The sequence below is a fragment of the Anopheles funestus genome, chromosome 2RL (assembly GCF_943734845.2).
Source record: "Anopheles funestus chromosome 2RL, idAnoFuneDA-416_04, whole genome shotgun sequence".
In the NCBI taxonomy this organism is placed as follows: Eukaryota; Metazoa; Arthropoda; class Insecta; order Diptera; family Culicidae; genus Anopheles; species Anopheles funestus.
The window spans coordinates 81,367,118-81,376,795 of NC_064598.1; the positions used below are offsets into that span (position 1 = coordinate 81,367,118).

The 9,678-nt window shown below is 38.1% G+C and overlaps 1 protein-coding gene across 5 annotated transcripts in view; it reads right to left on the reverse strand.

Moving 5' to 3' along the window:
• LOC125761356 (toll-like receptor 6) overlaps positions 1-3,756 on the reverse strand; it is a 161,170-nt gene extending 157,414 nt beyond the window's left edge. For 3 of the 5 annotated variants that reach the window (XM_049422405.1, XM_049422407.1, XM_049422403.1), the window contains exon 1: positions 455-2,811. The gene's annotated coding sequence lies outside the window, so the exon portion shown is untranslated. The other 2 variants (XM_049422406.1, XM_049422404.1) reach the window with 2 other exon arrangements.
• Positions 3,757-9,678: the final 5,922 nt, after the last annotated feature.

The window sequence follows — 9,678 nt, forward strand, 5'->3', positions numbered from 1 at the left end:
GACCAAAGAGCAAACTTTCAACCATTTGGTAGGGGGGTTTTTCTCCGTTGGCCGTCAGCACACGTACACCGATCCGAACTACCAGTGTGTCCAATAATTCTTTTCCCCGGTGGGGTTTTTTGGGCGAAAACTTTTCCCCCAAACCTCCCACCATCCCCGTCAAAATAATGCTTTCGCGGCGTACATCATTTTAAGGCCACGAGGAAGCTTTTAAAAAGTTATCCACGTACATCCACCGTGTTGGTAATCTATTAGTAGTTCGGTATCATGCCATTTCACCGTGACCCATTAGAGGGGTTTTTGGCGCAAGATACGCACGCCTACCACCGGAACCCGGATGGGTTTACATTCCCGGGGCACACAAACGTCTGAACTTAATGTGTATCCCGGCCAATATGAGGCAAAGAAAGTTGCAACAAAAAAACCCCAATGGCCAAAACGTAGCGCTACTTACCTTTTGTGCCATGGCCGTAAAGAAGCTCGTCGTCCGGTCCGCTGCCAAGAATCGCCCAGGACAGTAATGAAGTCCTTCCGGTTTGGCAATTAGGAGCACAACTGTGTGTTTGTGTGTGTGGCAAATGCTACCAGCGTTGCCAACCTTCCGGATGAAAGCTTCTCGGGAAGCTTCCGATGTCCTTTTAACCGGGATAAAAAGAAATCCTTCCTTTGACAGCAAAACCTTGTTTCCTTGTGTATGTGTGTGGGAAATGCTTTTCCGTCGAGCTTTTCTCTCGATTTGCTTTATCAAATCACTTTCCGCTCGATTTAATCGAATAACATCTTTTTTTTCTTACAACATTTTCTTCTTTTTCACTTGGTTAGGTACCTTTTTTTTGTACGTGCACACGGGGGAAAACACTGACTATCTTACATTTGCGAAATAAACCTTCTAGTTAACCGTATGCCCAATCTGAAAACATTCTTCATAAGGTTTCCTTCCTTTTTTGGGGTATTTTTCCCCCCTTCGGTATTCCGGTAAGGTTTTAGCTTATAATCTTAATGTTTTCTTTTCTTCACCTACTTCATTGAATGATTTAAGCTTCCGCTTTGAGGATCACTTTCACACACACACACACACCTTAACGCACACTTTTTTATATACACAAACACACATCCACAACCACCGGAAAGAAAATAGAGAGAGGGAGAGGGAAAACCTCACACCCGGGAAAATTCACCCATAAAAGCAGATGCTGAAAGTGAACAGGAATAGTGATGGTGATGTGTAAGAAAGAAAATCAAACAAATAACCAGACAGTGTGGATGGCCATAACGAGGATAACAACAAGAAACATCCCTCCAAAGATTGACTTCCCAGGAACGCCCGCATATACGACCTTTCTCACACAATACATAAAATCTGGAGCTAATCTCAGACCCAATAACTTTACGGTTGATTTGTACGGTTTTTGGATGAACGACAGGTAGTAGTGGGAAAAAAAGGAAGTGATAAAAACCACCCCAGACAGGTGGTGCGAAAATTGGCTAAATTTTTGTAGGCCTTCCTTAAGCCATCCTTGACTAAGGCATCAGGCAGGATAACGTTTTCGTTCCGTGGAAAATTCCCCAATCAAGCACCGTAGAAAGGTGTTTGATTGTGTCAAACGAATGAGAAACTTATCGACGTTGCTTTTTTTCTCTCATTTTGTTTGTTAATTGATGTTTGTGGTAGATTAGTTTGTGAGAATTTTTCCGACGAAAATTGGAAAAAATTAACTGCGTAATAGAGTGCAATTTTTGGTGGCTTAATTATTCCTTTTTAAAAAAATCTCATTACACATAAGACTGTATTTGCTGTCTGCTTTAAAGAGAAAAGTTTTAAAGCTGTTCGATCGTTGTATGAATAATTTAATTTTTCTTCCATTTTGCTAAATTTCCACAACCATCCCCAAAAAGCATCCCCAAAAACAAAAAAAAACAAACACACACACACAAAAGCTTACCATATCCAAAAGCAAAACAAAAAACAAAATCAAACATTAAACCACACCCAACATATACACATATAAATCCGCATCAGCCACAATTGAATTCGCACAAAACGCAGATGGTGATCCCGATGGTAAAGCAACCCCATGGCAATGGCCACTAGTGAATCCCGACCTCAGTAAACTGGCTTTCACTACCATAACGATGCGGTGCGTTCTTAAATTTTTAAATTCACCACCACCAGAAACTGGTCCGGTTGTAGGGTAGCCCCGACTTGTGCGTACACAAAACCCGACACCGGAGGAAGTCCTTTCTTCACCGGAAATGAGTCCTTAGCCGGAGGGGAAACCGATGGAAGAGTGGAGAAACGGGAAGGGTAAAGGATTGGAGCTTAGCGGGAAAGGGATTTTTGCTTTACTTCTTTTTTCATTCTTTCGGTTTCAATATCACCATATTTTGGTTGCTTCATACACCTTTTTTTTTTGGTCGCACACATATTAGCGATCGGTTAACGCGAGCGTGTGCTTTAAGCTTTAAGTCATTGCTTTAATAAGTTGCAAATGGAATCCTATTGCAATGAAGCTTTGCTTTTTACTGCATTTAGTTCCTTTTGTGGATGGGAATATGGCACTTGGAAGGAATGCAAAGCTATAAATAGTTGTCTCGTTACCCAGATAGTTCACTGTTGGAATGTTGCTTCAATTATTTCGTTAATTAAATTTTACTAAAGTGCCACACATTCCCTTGTCGTTATGTAATTCGTTTAAGTTAAAGAGCTCGTACGGTAGCGAATTTATTCACATGAAACAAACCATTTCGTTGTATTCAAATAACGTAACATTTTTAATCCCAAATTAGATTTAAGTTTTAATACACTTTTATGATCATTTCACTTACACCACATTTCGCTCGCCGTTATCATATTTAAATGATAATTTTACTTATTTTTTATCACTTTTATCCTTTTAGAAATATGTACCACGTTACATCACATATTGTACGCATTTTTATTATCAACCCATTTCGCTTCGACCACACTTTTACATTGTGCTAGTTGGTACAGGTCGTGCAAGAATGTCGCCGACGAGATCACCGACCGTATTACTAGCGCCGAATACACCACCGTGTCAGTGTCAGATCGCGTCCGTTTCGACCGAACCTACGACAAGCACTGTCGGCCGGATGCTGGCCGAAGTTGCACCTTTTAGCTAGAGTGTGCCGAAACCCCCGAACAGATCGGTATATCTCTCGAAGCTGTGGAAAATCTTCCTCCTCTGTGTGCTTTCCCTAAGGGGAGGTAACATGCTTTCCATGGTAGGGCATGGTTTGCGAATGAATGCAAAATTTCGCATGAACAGTACGGATCGGGCTTTGGTGTCGTATTCCGGTCTAGTTCACGATGTTGGCGCACGCGCCTTCAATTTCACAGTTTCTCCAGGGTATACCGGATCGGAAAACGGTTTCGGGTATATGGAGCGAATGAAGTAATCAAAACAAAACAGCCGGAATCAAAATATGCCGGTAGACCGGAAGAAAAACATCGCCCTTTGGAGAGTTTGCGATGGGATTTTGGCAGAGCGAGAGAGAGTTGTTTTTTTATGCGTGTCCGTGACCTATGGGAGTTTGGGGAGTTTGGGAGTTGATCATGAACTTGGGGCTGATGTTGTGAATCGTTTCATTCATGGTTTAGCAACATTCATTTCGCGAAATCTCGGTGGAACAGGTTTAATTTTGTTGTTTGTAATCTATTTAAATGTGCTAAAAATTACGAGCTTATAGTTGCCTTAAACTAAATTTTAATTGTAGGTTTAATAATACTATTTTGAAAGCATTATATGTATAAAATGAAACCTATTACATCGATTTTAGAGTAGCCATCCGTTTTCTACATGGCCTATTACTTAAAACATAGCTTAAACTTGGTATTTCGATACATCTTCTAAAATGTAATTTAGCAAGATTTATAAATTGATGTATATTAATGCGAATGGATTAAAATAAGTTTATTTTTGTTCAAATAATGCTTTAAATAAAAAAGAAATAAAAAATAAAAAAAATAAAAAATTTGAAAATTTCTCAAGACTATAGCCGAAGCTTTTTTTGGGAGATTTACCAAAATTTTATAAATTGATTTATCTTATGTGAATTGGTTGAAATAAGTTTCTTTTTACCCAAATAATGATTTAAATAAAAAAAGAATAAAAAATAATACAAAAATAAAAAATATCTAAAAATTTGAAAATTTCCTAAGGCCTTAGCTTTTTTTTTGGAAATTTAGCAAAATTTAAAAATTTATGGATTTTAATGATAATTTGTTGAAATAAGTTTCTATTCACTCAAATAAAAGTAATAAAGTTTTAAAGAAGAAAAAAAATAGATGTGAATAAAAAAAGAATAAAAAATTCTATAAATTTGAAAATTTCCTAAGGCTATAGCCTTAGATTTTTTTGAGTAATTTAGCAAAATTTATAAGTTGCAGTATTTTAATGCGAATTTGTTGAAATAAGTTTCTCGTCACTCAAATAATGCTTTAAATAAAAAAAGGTTAAAAAATAATAAAAAATATAAAAAAATGCCGACCGTTCTTGGCTTACATGACTTATTTTTCCACGTAGCCGGATGGTCAACCCTTGCTACGCAGGTCGATGCAAATGGGATTTGATATAAGGACCTGTCGTGAGGACGCTTTACCCGAAAGTGTCTCTTTTTTCTCTTAAACAGATGCACCCCGAAGTAGTGTTTTAAGTCGTCTTCTGTTTGTGATTTTTACGTTCTTTCTACTGTCCTTCACTTTATTAAACTTTTTATTGTTACACTGACGTTCTTAATATATATTCAATAATTTCCTCTGCACATGACTATCTTTTTCTGCAGTTATCACTTGAAAACTTCACTCTCCTATCCGTTCTCCTATCCTTCACAACCCAATCAAACTCAATCTCTTTGATGGAGTTTCTTTGAGTCGCACATACTTGATTAATGATCCTGGAGTCTGGTTCGACAGTAAGTTAACGTACGATACGCACCACTCAGCGATTGTTGTAAAGGCAAACAAATCTTTATGTATGTAGTGTAGGATCGCGTCTGAGCTTATTAACTTCTTCTAATCCTTGTATTGTCCTTTGGTGTGATTACGCTGATCACATCCGGATTACGCTAGCAGTATCTGATCACCTTTCTGTACATCAGCCAGTATGACACTGGAGCGCGTCCAGAAAGCTTTTACCGGTTTTGCCTTCCGCAAAAGCTTTGTGTTTATCAAGTGTTTACTGGAGCTTGAAACACAGTGGATATTAAACCTGTTACTTTACAGGGAGATATCGAATAGAAGCTCAAATTCAACCAAGCGATCCGTTGTGATAGGATGCTGATTTGTAAAAACCAAAGTCAATTAAGTCAAATCTTACAAATCAATTGATTCCATCAGACATTCTGTAATGAGATCAGTTATCAAATGAAACTCTGCAATGTATTTGCATGTGATTAAAGAGTAATCTAACAATGATTGAAGTCATTTCGCTAGAGGTACTTTTCGTCAGTAAGATACAAAACATTCTGCCATCGCGTTATTAATGGGAAGCATTTGTAAGACATTTATAAACTAAACTTAACATACATGATTAAAAGCAAAAACTCATCAAAAAGTTAGTGTATTGCTTTCCCTTATCAACCCCGTAAACAAGAAAACGATAAATCTGTATTAGCTTATAAGCTTTCGATTGACATTTTTTCCCACCAAATGCAAAAAATCCTTTACAAGACGCCACCGTCTGAACGTCGCCGTGAATGTTATCAGATTCTTTTGTTCTATTCTTTCCATTCCATACCGGCAACGGGAATGTTAATTACAGCTACTTATGCACAGTTTCGCACCCTTTGCGCAATCGAGCAATCGGTTTGAAGCGACAACTCAACTGCAAACGTTGTTGTCTTATCGAACGTGAAGAAATCTTCCGTAACCGTTTGTAGTCAGACTCTTGTGTTTGGATGATACTTATGTTTATGCAGCATTCAAAAATCACAATCATCAATTCTGCATAACATATGCATCATGCTAGACGCCAGTCGCGTGAGAAGAATATTTAAATATCGGCAACTGTTTATGTATGATATTTACCATTCGGAGATACATTATGTAGATTCGATATTTTATTTTGTCAATTGTAAATTTCAAAAAGGTAATTGTCCCGCTGTGACAATGTGCGGCGTAAGTAGAGAGAGAGCGGAATAAGCAATAAATTCTTCGCTAGCAGACACGGATCGTAGACCTTTTGCTTATTTTGTTTGAAGGGAGTCAGAAAACTTATAATGAGATGACCGCAATGACCTAAAACATACCACCGTGTCTATGGCATACATTGTGGGATGGATAAGTTTTTGCCTCGGACCGTGCGGAAGCTGTTTTTGATGGGAATTTATTCACACCTCAAGCAAACCACAAATTTAGTCGTATTTTAGTTTGAGTGAAAAAAGGAGAAAAAACCCAACACGTACGAAGGTTGAAGCTGGAACTTATCCACTGCATATGGTGTGGTGATGTGAAGAAAACCTACCCCCAAGAAAAAAAAGAACTCTCTTATAACGAAACAAATACACGAAGCAGAACCGACCAGCCGGGAAGCTTCATTCTTTTCGCTAGGTTGGTATGGATACGCTCCGGTGAATGCAGTGGAGTGAATATGCTCAAAAATTACCTCAAAATAGAAGGGTAAAGCACCTAGAAGGTTGATCCCTCCCCCGGAGGGGCACTTGGAAGCTTCCATTCTTGCTGGGCTGGTCGCTACCGAAAAGTTGTTCCGTTTCAATCTGAACATGCCGCAAAAGGAAAGCAGTCAAAAAAAAAGCCAGAGAGCTTCCATCTCTGCTAAGACCAATCCGTATCACCTGGATTGTCTATTTCGTATTTCTTCACCCGTAACGAACAGTTTTGGTCGACTATCGTCCGACCATGCAGACGCATTAAGCAGTTTTGCAAAAGTATAATACTAAAAGACTCATATGACCGTGGTAAACGGTTGTACAGCTACAGATGTAAGTTTCTTTTTTGTTACCAGTGCGTTTCAGCAAAATTTTGTTCCATTTTTTTGTTACTTTCGGCACGCTTCTTTTAGGTTTTTCTCGATGAAGCTTTTTCAAATCAACACACATCGAGTCGAATAAAATAATCTAATTATTCGATGGGATAAACTTTAACACGGAAGAATGAGCTAGAAACTTTATAGGAAAATATATTTAAGTACAAAACACACGTAAATGTCTTATACACCATTATCCAGATGATAGAACATCTCCACACACACACACACACCCCGTGTCCGTTGTTAGATCACATCCTCAAGTTGGAGTAATTAATTATTTAAATTCATTTCTTCACAACTGATTGCCGGCTGCCACTGGGTGACATACACATACACAGATCTATCGTACGATCTACCCTTGCGAAGCAAGACAGGTGAATAGAAGATTATATCGCAAAGATTACGTCTTTGTCTTTGCTGGTTCCATGTGATATAGTGGTTCAAGGTTAGCCATGTGATTGCAAAAGACTTATATCTTCTCCTAACGAATCAGACAAATGGCAGATGGTTTAACCCGACAAAAAGTACAAAGAAATCGTTTTATTATCTTCGTTATTTATTCTTTGATACGGTCACATTATTCATTTTTATTTTTTTTAGTTAACCTTTATTTTATTTAATTTCAATATTGATTCTTATTCTTGTATGGCTTTATTTCACAATAAATTTATAAATGTTGAAGCAATTTTATAATCGCTAAAAACATTCTAATGATTCACATTTTTTTGACTCCATGCATCTTAATGATTCAGCATTGATTATAATAGGCTTTTGTATGGAAAATTTATGTCTTCGGTTTAATACGCCTAAAAGCATGCAATTCGTACAACACATTCTGCAATTGGTATTGATTTGCAAACCATATTGCATACTGTCAGGCGCTCATAACCAAAACAACCTCAACCGTCTCAAAAACGGGTGCCTGAAATCATTTTTCTTCTATTTTTGGGCATTTCTTCTTTGGCATGACATGTATTATGTGATTCATAATATGATGCGACTATACAAATAATTGATCTATTTTCGATCCGCAGCAAAAAAGGGGAAACTCCACAACAACTCTCGCTTGTATATTCACCTCTTTAGCTGCATCTGTAACGAACAGGAACAGGACCTCCAACGGGATATCCTCTATCGGCCCCAGTAACAGCATCCGTCCCAAAAAAACAGTACAGTTGCGGATGCTAATGTTTTTGAAACGGTGGGAGATGCTTTTAATGGTTGCTTTCGAATTTTTAATGGCCTGCCGGGGTTGGATTCGCGGTGAGCCACGGAACACATCGACAAACTGGAAAAGTGAAAAGCCGCTCTGGTGTCGCACACATAAATGCATATGTAAACGCTAATCGTAATGAGCGACCCAGTCAGCCGCCATCATTGTACATACACACGTTGGTTTTGCCACAAACCAACCTGCTGGAATGGTGTAATGCTTCATTGCCGTTTGATTCATGTTTTCAGGTTTTAATGGTGTGGCATTTTGTATCTTCTTTGTTTGTGTTATTTCTCATTCCATCTCCATTTTCCAGCAGATGATCATAATTAGCGTGTCCTGCAACTGTGCGCAACTGGGCTTTATGTTTCTAATCCCAATTAGAGTGCACTTTGTACTGCGACTGTGTGGGTAAATGGTGCGGAGCTTTTAATACGCCTTTTTGTTATGCTTTTGCACATACACACACATACAGGTGTGTCCTTTTTAGGAAACCATTTCTCTTACGTACATATCCTTACGGAGTTATGGGTTTTAATGGTTCACCCGTTACGATCTTGGAACTCTGTTTAATAGGCATATTATTCAACATTATCACAGGCATATATAACGCAAGCCTAATTTCCTCCTTTCTTTTCGATTCATTGATAAATGAAAATGCTTTATATATACATTTTCCACCGAGAAAAAAAATTAAGTAATTAAATATTCCTTTTTGTGCTGTTGCTCGTTTATATAACTTCTTAAAGTCAATATTTCACAACGTCACACAGGTCTGGTGTAAGGGTTTAATTATTTTTACCATTGGCCACTACTCGAGTGCCCTCGAAACGGTTGTTTCCTTTTTGTCCGCCCGTATTGCATTCACACGGACGATATCGATATTTAACTCTCTTTTTTCTCACTCGCTCTTGGTCACCCTCTTCGTTTTTCCAGTGTTCATGTAATACGGGAAACTTCCTTTCATCCGTCGGGTGATAAAATTTAACAAAAAAAAGAAAAACTTAATTATAAACTGTTCACCGGTCGGGCATCCTTTGTGCATCATATAAAATTGATTGCACGGAATTATAAATAGCCGACGATCAATGTGCAGAGTTATGGTACCGTGTTTTCTCGGATCATTTTTATTCTCTACCCTTTTTGTTCTGCTGTGTGACAGAGAAAAGAAACGTTCTCAATGTGGGCTTTTTGTCGGCTTGCCGGCTTGCTACGGTTTCGTGTAGATGTTCACCATCCTTGAAGCACTTTTTTCTTATTTCTTTCGAAAAAAACCCGGCACATTGTGGCAGACATTTATTGCATATAAATTTACGCAAAAAAGGATCATATTGTTGTTGTGGGAGGTGAAAAAAAAACAACAGCAGGAAAGGAATATATATTTGTGCGAAAACATTAACCATCAATCAATGGGGCAAGTGTTGTGTGAAGGTGTATTGAAAGGCATTCAATAAATGG